Source organism: Elephas maximus, chromosome 5 (genome assembly GCF_024166365.1).
Source record: "Elephas maximus indicus isolate mEleMax1 chromosome 5, mEleMax1 primary haplotype, whole genome shotgun sequence".
Classification (NCBI taxonomy): domain Eukaryota; kingdom Metazoa; phylum Chordata; class Mammalia; order Proboscidea; family Elephantidae; genus Elephas; species Elephas maximus.
In genome coordinates, this window is record NC_064823.1 from 110,764,601 (window position 1) to 110,778,796 (window position 14,196).

General features: G+C 36.9%; 1 protein-coding gene across 3 annotated transcripts in view; it reads right to left on the reverse strand.

Annotated features, from left to right (window-relative positions):
• Positions 1–14,196, reverse strand: part of SLAIN2 (SLAIN motif family member 2) — a 100,427-nt gene that overhangs the window by 18,604 nt on the left and 67,627 nt on the right. The gene's annotated exons all lie outside the window — the stretch shown is intronic.

Here is a 14,196-nt window from a genome sequence, read left to right on the forward strand (position 1 = left end):
ACAAAGAGATGATACGGAGACACTGCTCATGCATCACTGGTGGGAATGTAAAATGGTACAGTCACTCTGGAAAACAGTTTGGCAATTTCTTTGAAAATTAAACACGGATCTACCATAGCAACTGCACCCTTTGGCATTTTTTCCATAGAAATGAAAACTTCCGTTTACAAAAAAGCTTGTACATGAATGTTTACAGCCACTTTCTTCATAATAACCCCAAACCAGAAAAACCCTGATGTCTTTCAATGGGTGGCTGATTAAACAATCTGGTACATACACACCAAAGAATATTACTCAGCAATAAAAAAGAATGAACTATTGATACACTCAACAACTTCGATGAATCTCCATAGAATTATGCTGAGTGAAAAAAGCCAACAAAAGAGGTTACATACTGTGTTATTTCATGTATATAACATTCTTAAAATGACAAAATTATAGAAATGGAGAACAGATTAGTGGTTGACAGCTGTTAAGGAGGGAGATGGAAGTGGGTATGGGTGTAAAAGGTCAACATGAGGCATCCTCTGGGTGATGGAAATGTTCTGTGTTTTGACTGTATCAATGTCAATATCCTGGCTGTGACATCATATTATGCCCATTGCTGTCAAATCGATTCTGACTCATAGCAACCCTATAGGACAGAGTAGAACTGCCCCATAAAGTTTCCGTGGCTGTAAATCTTCACGGAAGCAGACTGCCATATCCTTCTCCTGTCGGTTCGAACCAGTGATCTTTCAGTTAGCAGCCACGCACTTAACCAATGTGGCACCAGGGCTCCTTTGATGATGATTCTATAATTTTGCAAAATATTACCAGTGGGGGAAGCCAGGTAAAGGAAACAAGGAATCTCTCAATATTTCTTACAACAGCATTTAAATTCTTAACTATTTCTTAATTTGTTTCTTAATCTATAAAAAGATGACATCTACCCAACAAATCTCATAGGTTAGCTGTGAAGATTAAAGGGGCAATATGTATATAAATTATTGGTAAGATGTAAAATGTGAAATTGTAAGGGATATCATATCCATGCCTTCCTTATCTAAGGAATATGGCTCCTTTCAGCATACTTCAGCTGAATTCTCTGGAAAAATATTCAACAATTACACTCAGGACAGTTTCCCAGGCTGCTCTTAGAAATTAACTCATATATAGGTATTAAGGAAGTTATCTTCTATTGCCTAAATTAACTATGATAAAAGGACATATTTTCTTTTTGGATTCTGAAAATTATACTTGAATCAAAGCATAAAATGAAGGAGTATTATCTGCTCTGAGCAAGAATTAGAACTCTATTTATAAAACTGACATATGACTAAGAATGCTAACCTTGGGGTCTAAGTTAAGTCATCTGCAAAATGGAATAATGGGTGATATAAGCCTTCATATCTTTAAAAAATTCATGATAGTCTTTTAATAAGCATGTAATAAAAATGCCAAGTTTGTTTTCTTGGAGAAATTGAGTAAATTATACACTGTTTTTAGCTTGATAAAAATTCAACGAATATGTAATGTTTTATAATATGTCTTACATGTATGTATCTGCAATGTAAAAGTTAATAACCCAAATAGTTGGCTTCACAGTGCTATGTCCTCCAAACTACAAATTCCATTAATTGTATAATTAAAAATATAAATGCCCAACAAATTCATAGTTCAGCAATAAAATATGTACAACTGCCAAACACTGGCCACCACCATAACAAATGGGGGGAAAACATTTATTAAAATAATAAGCCATCCAATTATTTACCAAAGGAAAAAAAAGGACAAAGATAATTCCTTGTCAACAGCCCTAACTATATTATGTCATCTCAATTACTGTACAGCATCAATGATAATAACAGGTTGTTGACATAATGACTTCAAAATAAGTTCTGGTTACAAAAGATGACAGGTGAATTAAATATGCTTTTCTCATTATGGAATTAAAGAATCCTTGCTAAAAGGATTATTAGTGACTACTTCAATCTTTTCATTGTAGAGATAAAGAAAAATGCCACTACCATAGACATCAATTGAGCAAATAAATAACAAAGTCAGGACTTGAATCCAGCTCTCTTGATTATGAGATTAGTATTTTTTACTAGGAACCAAAAAAGGAACACCTCTTGGGATAGAAATCAAAATGTTACTTTCAACATTTTAATTTCCAACTAGACTCACAATGGATCAAAAGGCAGTCGTTCGAAAAGAGCAAGGGGATATTGCATGGTTTAAAATTGGAAAAGGTATGTGGCAGGTATGTATTCTTTCACCTTACTTATCAATCTGTATTCTGAACAAATAATCAGAGAAACTGGGCTCTATGAAGAAGAAGATGTGGCATCAGGGTTAGAAGAAGGACTCACTACAACCTGTGATATGCAGATGACACAACCTTGCTTGCTCAAAGTGAAGACAACTTGAAGCACTTACTAATGAAGGTGAAAGACTACATACAGCCTTCAGTATGGATTACACCTGAACATAAAGAAAATGAAAATCCTCATCCTTATGACTGGACCAATAAACACCATCAGGATAAATGGTAAAGAAACTGAAGTTGTCAAGGATTTCATTCTACTTCAATCAACAATCAATACTCATGGAAGCAGCATCCAAAAAATCAAATGACATATTCCATCGGGCAAATCTGCTGCAAAAGATCACTTTAAAGTGTTAAAAAGCAAGAATGTCACTTTGATGACTAAGGCACGCCTGACCCAAGCTATGGTATTTTCAAATGCCTCGTAAGAACATGAAAGCTGGACAATGAAAAATGAAGACCTATCAAGAACTGACACAATCAAATTGTACTGGTGAAGATTATCTAATATAACATGAACTGTCAGAAGAACAAACAAATCTGTCTTGGAGGAAGTACAGCCAGAATGCTCCTCGGAAGTGATGATGCCAAGACTTTGTCTTGCTTACTTTGGACAAGTCATCAGGAGGGACCAATCACTGGAGAAAGACATCATGCTTGGTAAAGTAGAGGGGTAGAGCTTCAGGGAAAAAGAGGAAGACGCTCAACAAGATGGACTGACACAGTGGTTTCAACAATGGGCTCAAACATAACAATTGTGAGGATGGTGCAGGACTGGGTGCCATTTCGTTCTATTATACATAAAGTTGCTATGAGTTGGAGCCAACTTGAGGGGACCTAATAACAAGATTCAGAAAGTTTGTGGGGCTACTATCCAAGGCAGATTTCAGGAGATTTGACTCCAAAGCATATTAAATTTGTAATTGCTGACCAGTAATCATAAAGAAAAAATATTAAAGGCATAGAAGACTTTAGTTTCTTCTTCCATTAGTGTACAAGTCTCATCATTATTTTTTTACAAGAATACAGTGTTATCATGATAAGATTTATTAAAAATAAGAAACAGAATAAAACCTGGGAATAGGGCTTCACTAGTTTTTCTTTTATATATACAAAAATATTGGTAGATATGAATAAAAAAGCTAGCAGTAAATATTTGCAGCTTAATCTTCTACTTTATTCTAAAAATAGTAAAGAACTTTAAAATGGACCCTCTTCAAGATGATTATCCTAACCTTAATAAAGAGTTTAAAAAGGTTAAATTTGTAATTTTTTTTAAACTAAATTTCATTCAACTGGAAATCTTACCACCCAGAGTGCCAAAGTAAACCAAAACAATACAAAAAAAATTAGCATAAAAACATGTACACAGCTGCACATCTATACCTATATCGGGTATCTTATTACATTTTAATTTAATAAATTATTAACACATATAACTATCCTTATAGTGATGAAAAGAAAAAAAAAAACTGCCAATATCAAGATTAAGAAACAGATTTATGGGGATTCTTAAAAGTTGGAAACATTAGTATAGTTTATGAATTTCCACAAATCCCTCCTTAAACACACATACAACTAGAAAAGCCAAAGCAAAACCCATGGACAACAGCTACAAGAAAACCAGGTGACAGGGTATCCCCATGAACCACCAAGTATGAGCACCAAAATGTAAGCAAACACTATTGGTAAATACAAGACCACATGATAAAAGTATCAGTACAAAAGGAAGCAGAGGAGCATCTCACCATCCTGAGAATTCCAAAATAACAAGTATTTCTACAAAACCCAATACTGAACAGCAGCTGAAACTAGGAAGGTTTGGCACACTCCAATAGTGGTAAGTACAAGAGATCTATGGTAATGTATAGGAGCAATTTGAGCCCTATGAATTCAAAACTAACCACTCAAACCTCCCTTTCAGGTAAATATTTCATGCTAAATAAAAAAACTCAGAAGAGTATCCAAATAGATCAGGTCAGGGACAATGGAGATAAAGGAAAATGAAGACAGAATAAAAGAGGGGGAGGATTCAACAAATGCGGCTGGGATAACTGGATATCCACACACGAAAGAATTAAGGTGAACCCATGCCTCGCACCATAAACAAAAATTAACTCAAAATACATCACACACCTAAATGTTTAAGATAAACACACGAACACTTAGACATGTATTTCTTAGCTCTATTAGGAAAGGCCCAGACACAATGACCAATCCAACCCATTGCTGTGTGTCGTCAAGTCGATTACAGCTCATAGCGACCCTATAACACGTGGTAGATATGACCCATTAGCAATGAGCATATAACCAAGCACCCAGATTTTAATCTTGAAATGTTATTTTAGACCAAAAGATACAGTACTTTTTAAAAGAAAAACCCAATCCCTATAAGCCAAGCCCATTTTGTCATACCAGTCAGCAATAAGTTACCAAGGACTACTAAGGTTGTGTCAAAAGGAACTGAAAACCAACCTGAAGAGGTTTCCATCAAATATGGGAAAATATGCAGAATAGATCAAAGCACATCAAATATGCTGAAATCCATAAATTCATAATGATACGTTTAAAATACATAATCAGTCACCTTTGAAGAGGGGTAGGTTGCATTTTGAAAATTGGCAAATAAAGGGAAATAACATTTATTCTGAATTTCCTAAAGAAACTGACCCACTGAGTAACGAAATAATAAATAAGGAAAAGTTTCTCTTTATATAAATACTTTAACAGATAAATAAAGTCAGAATTGGAATATCCCAATTCCACAAAAAATGAATTAAGGATCTAGGCATTAAAAATAAATGGCTGTAAACATCACAAAAAAGAGGCAACTCCATTTTATACACCTTTTGATGAAGCACCACCACTACCTATGTAGTCATGTCAAAAATAAAACCAAATCTAATGAAGACTCTAGATCAGCTATTAATTTATACAAAATGCAGAGGACAAAGGAATCTGCTTGTTGACATCAGGGGAAAGTAATCAGCAAAATCCAGACTGTGAGAACCTTTGCAGGACAAATGATCTGGTGGTTTCGTCAAACAGCAAGGAAGAGAACGACGGAGGAAAAGCAGAAGAGAAAAACTTTAAAAGACATATATTAAAAAGCCAAAACTATAATCCATTACTATAAAAAGAAAAGTAGGAAGGTAACTGCTATAAAAGTTCTAAAGAGTGGCTACTGCTGGGGAAGGGGGCAAAAGAGGGTTGTATGTGAGGTGGCAAGGGTCTATCTCTTAAAATGGACGGTGGTTCATAAAGCTGTGTATTATGTGGCTCTTTGAACTTGTGTTACATTTAAAATGAAGTTTAAAAATTAGACTTATAAATTAAAAATTATTGTAAATTTAGCAAACCTTATATTCTTAAATATACTAGAATCTCTAACTGAAGAGTCAAAAAGTTCTACAGCTTTAAGGTAGGAGAAAAATATGCCAGCAAAGTTAATATATAAGTTGAGGGAAAACTATAACTACAGAATATCTGAAAAGATGCATTAAAGCTGCAGCGTTAAGATTGTAATAGAATGTTACATCTAATGGTACAAACATTTTGACTTGGAGGCCAGGGAGCAATAAAAATATAATGAGGTTACTTGGACTTACATGACATTTAAAAGCCTAAGTGTTATAACACTAACATTCTAAAAGGCAGCCGGTATTTAAACAGAAAAACTATGGCACAAATTTCATAAAACAGGAAATTTTGATCTATGACTTTCTCAGAAAAGGAAATTGACAGCTATAATGATTCAACTAATGAGGGAAAAAGAAACCTGATAAATAATAAAAAACCTTAACAAGTTTAAATGTAAATAAAACCTGATGTGGAACCTGTACACAGACCAAGAGACAGTTGTCAGAACACAACAAGGGGATACTGTGTGGTTTAAAATCTGGTGTTTTTTTTTTTTTAAGGTATACATCAGAGTTGTATCCTTTCACCATACTTATTCAATCTGTGCGTTGAAATAATAATCCAAGAAGGTGGACCAGAAGAATCCAGCATCAGGACGGGAGGAACTCATTAAAAGCCTGCAATATGTAGATGACACAACCTTGCTTGCTGAAAGTGAGGAGGACTTGAAGCACTTACTAATGAAGATCAAAGAACACAGCCTTTGGTATGGATTACACCTCAGCATAAAGAAAACTCCTCACAGCTGGACCAATTAGCAACATCATGATAAACAGAGAAATGACTGAAGTTGTCAAGGATTTTATTTTACTTAGACTCACTATCAGTGGTCACGGAAGCAACAGTCAAAAAATCAAACAACGTATTGCACTGGGCAAATCTGCTGCAAAAGACCTCTTTAAAAGTGGCAAAAAGCAAAGATGTCACCTGGAGGATTAAGGTGCACCTGACCCGAGCCACAGTATTTCCAACAGCCTCACATGCATGGGAAAGCTGGACAATGAATATGGAAGACCGAAGAATTGATGCCTTTGAATTATGGTGTTGGCAAAGAATACTGAATATACCATGGACTGCCAGAGCAAACAAATCTGTCTTGGAAGAAGTACCACCTGAATGCTCCTTACAAGTGAAGATGGCAAGATTTCATCTCACATACTTTGGACATATTATCAGGAGGCGGACCAGTCCCTGGGGAAGGACATCATGCTTGGTAACGCACACGGTCAGTGAAAAAGAAGAAGACCCTCTTGAGGATCAGATGCATTGACACAGAGGCTGCAACAATGGGCTCACACATAGCATCTGACTGTGAGGATGGCGCAGGACCAGGAACTGTTGTATGTAGGGTCACTATGAGTCAGAACCAACTCAACAACACCTAACAACAACAACAAGAGTGTTCAATTATCATTCCAAAAATAACATGAAATGGTCTATCAGGAATTTATGTGTTTGGAGGGAGCCCCACAAACAGCCCCCATGCTCTCTCTTCTCCTGTTCTCTCAATTTTACATAACAAAATAACGTGTAGTTCTAACACATTTTAATGTTCTAATATTCATGCTTCAAAAAAAAAAAAAAAACCAAAAAGGCATAGAAAATAACCGAAAATGATAGCCCATTCAAAGGAACAAGATGAAGGGAAAGAAATCATCTCTATGGAAGCCTGGATAATGGACAGATTAGAAGACTTTAAAACAACAGTATTAAATACGGTCAAAGAACTAAGAGAAATCAGGAAAACAAAACAGGAATATTAATAAAGGGATTAAAAAAAAAATTTTTTTTTTTTTTTTTTAAAGGAACCAAACAAATACTGGAGCTGAAAAACACAGTAACAAATTCGCTGGAAGAGTTCAACAGCAGATTTGAGAGGGCACAAGAATCAGCGAATTTGGGGGCTTGCGTGTTGCTCTGATGCTGGAAGCTATGCCACCTGTATTCAAGTACCAGCAGGGTCACCCATGGTGGACGGGTTTCAGCTGAGCTTCCAGACTAAGACAGACTAGGAAGAAGGACCTGATGTTCCACTTCTGAAAAGAATTAGCCAGTGAAACCTTATGAATAGCAGCAGAACACTGTCTGATACAGTGCCAGAAGATGAGGTCCTAAGGTTGGAAGGCACTCAAAATATGACTGGAAGAGCTGCCTCCTCAAAGAAGCGTCGACCTTAATGACATGGATGGAGTCAAGCTTTCAGGACTTTGATTTGCTGCTGTGGCACCACTCAAAATGAAAAGGAACAGTTGCACGCATCCATTAATAACTGGAATGTGGAACATACAAAGCATGAAACTAGGAAAATTAAAATCATCAAAAATGAAATAAATGTATAACCACTGATATCCTAGGCATTAGTGAGCTGAAATGGACTGGAATTGGCCATTTTGAATCTGACAATCATATGGTCTACCATGCCAGGAACAAAACTTGAAGAGGAATGGCATTGTATTCATCGTCAAAAAGAACATTTCAAGATCTATCCTGAAGTACAAGGCTGTCAGTGATAGGATAATATCCATACATCAACAAGGAAGGCCAGTTAATACTATTATTATTCAACTTTATGTACTAACTGCTAAGGCCAAAGATGAAGAAATTGAAGATTTTTACCAACTTCTGTAGTCTAAAATTGATCGAACACGCAATCAGGATTCACTAATAATTACTGGTGATTGGAATGCGAAAATCGGAAACCAAGAAGAAGGTTTAATACTTGGAAAATACAGCCTTGGTGATAGAAATGATGCTGGAGATCATATGACAGAATTTTGCAAGACCAATGACTTCTTCATTGCAAATACCTTTTTTTACCAACAAAAACGGCAACTATACACATGGACCTCGCCAGATGGAATACACAGGAATCAAATCGACTACACCTGTGGAAAGAGATGATGGAAAAGCTCAATATCAGCAGTCAGAACAAGGCCAGGGGCTGACTGCAGAACAAACCATCAATTGCACATATGCAAGTTCAAGCTGAAGCTGAAGAAAATTAGAACAAGTCCACAAGAGCCAAAGTACAACCTTAAGTATATCCCAACAGAAGTTAGAGACCATCCCAAGAACAGATTTGACACATGGAACACTAACGACTGAAGACCAGACGAGTTGTGGAATGACATCAAGGATATCATACACGAAGAAAGCAAGAGGTCATTAAAAAGAGCAGAAAGAAAGAAAAGACCAAAATGAATGTCAGAAGAGACTTTGAAACTTGCTCTTGAATGTCAAGTAGCTAAAGCAAAAGGAAGAAATGAAGTAAAAGACCTGAATGGAAGATTTCGAAGGACAGCTCAAAAAGACAAAGTGTTATAATGACATGTGCAAAGACCTGAAGACAAAAAACTAAAAGGGAAGAATATGTTCAGGATTTCCCAAGCTGATAGAACTGAACAAAAAATTCAAGCATCGAGTTGCAATACTGAAAGATTCTATGGGAAAAATATTAAACGATGCAGGAAGCATCCAAAGAATATGGAAGGAATACATAGAGTCACTATACCAAAATGAACTGGTTGATGTTCAACCATTTCAGGAGGTAGCATAAGATCAGGAACAGATGGCACCAAAGGAAGAAGTCTAAGAGGCATTGAAGGCATTTGCAAAAAACAAGGCTCCAGGAATTGATGGAATATCAATTGAGATGTTTCAACAAATGGATGCAGCACCAGAAGTGCTCACTCGTCTATGCCAAGAAATTTGGAAGACAGCTACCTGGCCAACCGACTGGAAGAGATCCATGTTTGAACTCATCTCAAAGAAAGGAGATCCAACCAAATGCAGAAATTATTGAACAATATCATTAATATCACACGCAAGTAAGATTTTGCTGAAGATCATTCAAAAGTGGCTGCAGCAGTATATCAACAGGAAACTACCAGAAATTCAAGCCAGATTCAGAAGAGGACATGGGACCAGGGACATCACTGTTGATGTCAGATGGATCCTGGCTGAAAGTAGAAAATACTAGAAATTTGTTTTCCTGTGTTTTATTGACTATGCAGAGGCATTTGTGTGGATCATAACAAATTATGGATAACATTGCGAAGAATGGGAATTCCAGAACACTTAATTGTGCTCATGAGGAACATGTACAAAGATCAGGAGGCAGTCATTCAAAAAGAACAAGGGGATACTGTGTGGTTTAAAGTCAGGGAAGTGTGCATCAGGGTTCTATCCTTTTACCATACCTATTCAATCTGTATGCTAAGCAAATAATCCAAGAAGCTGGACTATATGAAGAAGAATGGGGCATCAGGATTGGAGGAAGACTCATTAACAACGTTGCTTGCTGAAAGTGAAGAGGACTTGAAACATTTACTGATGAAGATCAAAGACCTCAGCCTTCAGTATGGATTACACCTCAACGTAAAGAAAAGAAAAATCCTCAAAACTGGACCAATAAGCAACATCATGACAAATGGAGAAACGACTGAAGTTGTCACAGATTTCATTTTACTTGGATCCACAATCAACACCCATGGAAGCGGCAGTCAAGAAATCAAAAAACGCATTGCATTGGGCAAATCTGCTACAAAAGACCGCTTTAAAGTGTTGAAAAGCAAAGACGTCACCTTGAGGACTAAGGTGCACCCGACTCAGTGCTGGTGTTTTCAATCGCCTTATATGCATTCGAAAACTGGTGATGAATGAGAAAGACCGAAGAATTGACACTTTTGAACTGTGGTGTTGGGGAAGAATATTTAATATACCATGGACTGCCAAAAGAACGAATAAACCTGTCCTGGAAGAAGTACAACCAGAATGATCCTAAGAAGCAAGGATGGCGAGATCATGTCTCACATCCATACTCTGGACATGTTATCAGGAGGGATCAATCCCTGGAGAAGGACATCATGCTTGGTAGATGGCCAGTGAAAAAGAGGAAGACCCTCAACAAGATGGACTGACACAGTGGCTGCAACACTGGGCTCAAGCATAACAACGATCCTGAGGATGGCACAGGACCGGGCAGTGTTTTGTTCTGTTGTACGTACAGTCGCTATGAGTCGGAACTGACTTGACGACACTTAAGAACAACAAAGAGCAAAATGAAAAAAGGATCAAAAAACCTATAAAAAAGACAGAGAATGAAATAGAAAGAATATTTGAAGAAGTAATGGTAGAAAATATTCCAAATTTGATGAAGGACATAAATCTACACAGACAAGAAGCTCGAAGTCTAAGCAGAATAAATCCAAAGAGACACACCGAGATACATTATATTCAAACTCTCAAAAACCAAAGATAGAGAATTCTGAAAGCAGCAAGAGAGAAATAAATGTCACAAAACAAGGGATCCTCAATAAAATTAAGCACCAGTTTTCCCCCAGAAACTTTGGAGGCCAGACAGCAGTGGAACGACATATCTAAAGTGCTGAAAGAAAAGAACTGTTACCCAAGAATTCTACAGCTGGCAAAACTGCCTCTCAAGGATGAGGGCAAAATTAGCACATTCCTAGATAAACAAAACCTGAGAGAATTCGTGTTGACTATAGACCTGCACTATCAAACCAAACCCACTGCCGTCGAGTCGATTCCAACTCATAGCGACCCTATAAAAAGAGTAGAACTACTCCATAGAGTTTCAAAGGAGCACCTGGCGGATTTGAACTGCTGAACTCTTGGTTAGCAGCCGTAGCACTTAATGACTATGCCACCAGACCTGCACTATAAGAATTGGTAAAGGGAGTTCTTCAGATAGACTGCCAGGGCACTGGACAATAACTCAAGAACTTATGTAGAAAAGAAAGATGTTCAATAAAGGTAATTTTATGGGAAAAGATAAGGGCCAGTTTTATGGTAATTTTGGTTTGAAACTTTAGTAGTTATGTTACATGATTCCAAAAGACAAATACTTGATATATAATTATAAATGTATATTATTGGGCACATAGTATATAAATAATTTATAATAACAACTATAGAAAAGGTGAGGGGTGGTATAGAATGTTACTGAAGTTAAGGTGGTTTCAGTTTAAACTAGGTTGTTATAAATTTAAGACGTTAAATGTAATGCTCATGGTAAACACAAAGAAAATATCTAAAAAAATATACACAAAAGGAAGGAGAAGGGAATCAAAGTGCTTCATTAAAAATGAACAAACATAAATGTCGGCAGTATTGCATGAAATGAGGGACAAAGCAGGTATAAACTCATTGCTGCTGAGTTGATTCCAACTCATAGCGACCCTAAAGTTTCTGCCAAATTTGGGTCACTATGAGAAAAAATGATAATCACAAAATCCCAAAGGTGTTGTTGTTGTTATTAGGTGCCATCAAGTTGGTTCCAACTCATAGTGACCCCATGCACAACAGAATGAAACGCTGCCTGCTCCCGCACCATCCTCACAATCGTTGTTATGCTTGAGCCAATTGTTGCAGCCACTGTGTCAATCCATCTTGTTGAGGGTCCTCTTTTGTGCTGACCCTCTACTTTAGCAAGCATGATGTCCTTCTCCAGGGACTGATCCCTCCTGATAACACGTCCAAAGTATGTGAGACGTAGTCGTGCCATCCTTGCTTCCAAGGAGCATTCCAGTTGTACTTCTTCCAAGACAAGATTTGTTCTTTTGGCAGTCCATGGTATATTCAATATTCTTTGCCAACACCACAAGTCAAAGACATCAATTCTTCTTCAGTCTTCCTTACTCACTGTCCAGCTTTCATATGAATATGAGATGGCTGAAAACAGCATGGCTTGGGTCAGGTGCACCTTATTACTCAAGGTGACATCTTTGCTTTTCAACACTTTAAAGAGGTCTTTTGCAGCAGATTTGCCCAATGCGTTTTTGATTTCTTGACTGCTGCTTCCATGGGTGTTGACTATGGATCCAAATAAAATGAAATCCTTGGCAACCTCAATGTTTTCACCATTTGTCATGATGTTGTTTATTGGTCCAGTTGTGAGGATTTTTGTTTTTTTTATATTGAGGTGTAACCCATACTAAAGGCTTTGATTTTCATCAATAAGAGCTTCAAGTCCTTTCACTTTTAGCAAGCAAGGCTGTGTCATACCAAAAGGTGTAAGACACATAAAAAATAAATAGCAAAATAGCAGAAGTCCTTCCTTGCTAGTCAATAATTACTTTAAATACAAATGGATTAAATTCTCCAACTGAAAGTCAGGGTAGGAGAATGGATACAAAATATCATGAGCCATCTATATGCCACCTACAAGAGAAATGCCTTAGACCCGAAGACACAAATAGGTTGAAAGTGAAAGGATAGGGGAAAAATATACCAAGTAAAAATGAACCAAAAGACAGGTGGGATGTCTACACTGCTATCAGACAAAATAGACTTTAAGTCAAAATCTCCTATAAGCGACAACCCACTGCTATCGAGTTGATTCCGACTCATAGCCGACCCTACAGGACAGGGCAGAACTGTGCCATAAGGTTTCCAAGGAGTTGCTGGTGGATTTGAACTGCCAACCTTTTGGTTAGCAGCTGAGCTTTTAACCACTACGCCGTAAGGGACAAAGAAGGGCATTACATAATGATAAAAGGTTCAATTCATCAATAAGATATATAAATACATATGTACCTAACATCAAACCAAAAAACCAAACCCAGTGCCGTTGAATCGATTCCAACTCATAGCGACCCTATAGGACAGAGCAGAACTGCCCCATAGAGTTTCCAAGGCGCACCTGGCAGATTCGAACTGCTGACCCTTTGGTTAGCAGCCATTGCACTTAACCACTACGCCACCAAGGTTTCCCAGAGCCCCAAAATACATGAACTAAACACTGAGAACTGAAGGGGATTAATAGACAGTTCTACAGTGATAGTTGCAGACTTTCATATACTACTTTTAATAACAGATAATACAACACCTTGAAAGATCAGTAAGGAAAAGAGGATGTAAACACTATAAACCAACTAGACCTAACAGAGATATATAGAGTACTTTACCCAACAACAGCACAAAACACATTTTCCTGCAGTGCAAATGGATCATTCTCCAGGACAGATGACATGATAGGTCACAAAACAAGTCTAAATCTAAAAATACAAAAATCATTCAAAGTATATTTTCTCACAATGTAATAAAACTAGAAATTAATAACAAAAGGAAAACTGTAAATTTGCAATCATATGGAAATTAAACAACACACTATTAAACACCCAGTGAGTCAAGGAAGAAATCAAAAGATAAATCATAAAATAAGAGTCAAATGAGTATGAAACCACAACATACTAAAACATGAGATACAGCAAAGGCCATAATCAGGGAGAAATTCATAGCAGTAAATACCTACATTAAAAAAGAAAGATCCAAAATCAGTAACCTAACTTTATAACTTGAGGAGTAGAAAAGGAAGAGCAAAGTAAGCCCAAATCTACCAGAAGAAAGAAAATAACAATGATCACAGCAGAAATAATGACACAGAGAATAGGAAAACAATAGAGAGAATCAACAAAACCCGAAGTTGATTTTTTTGAAAAGAT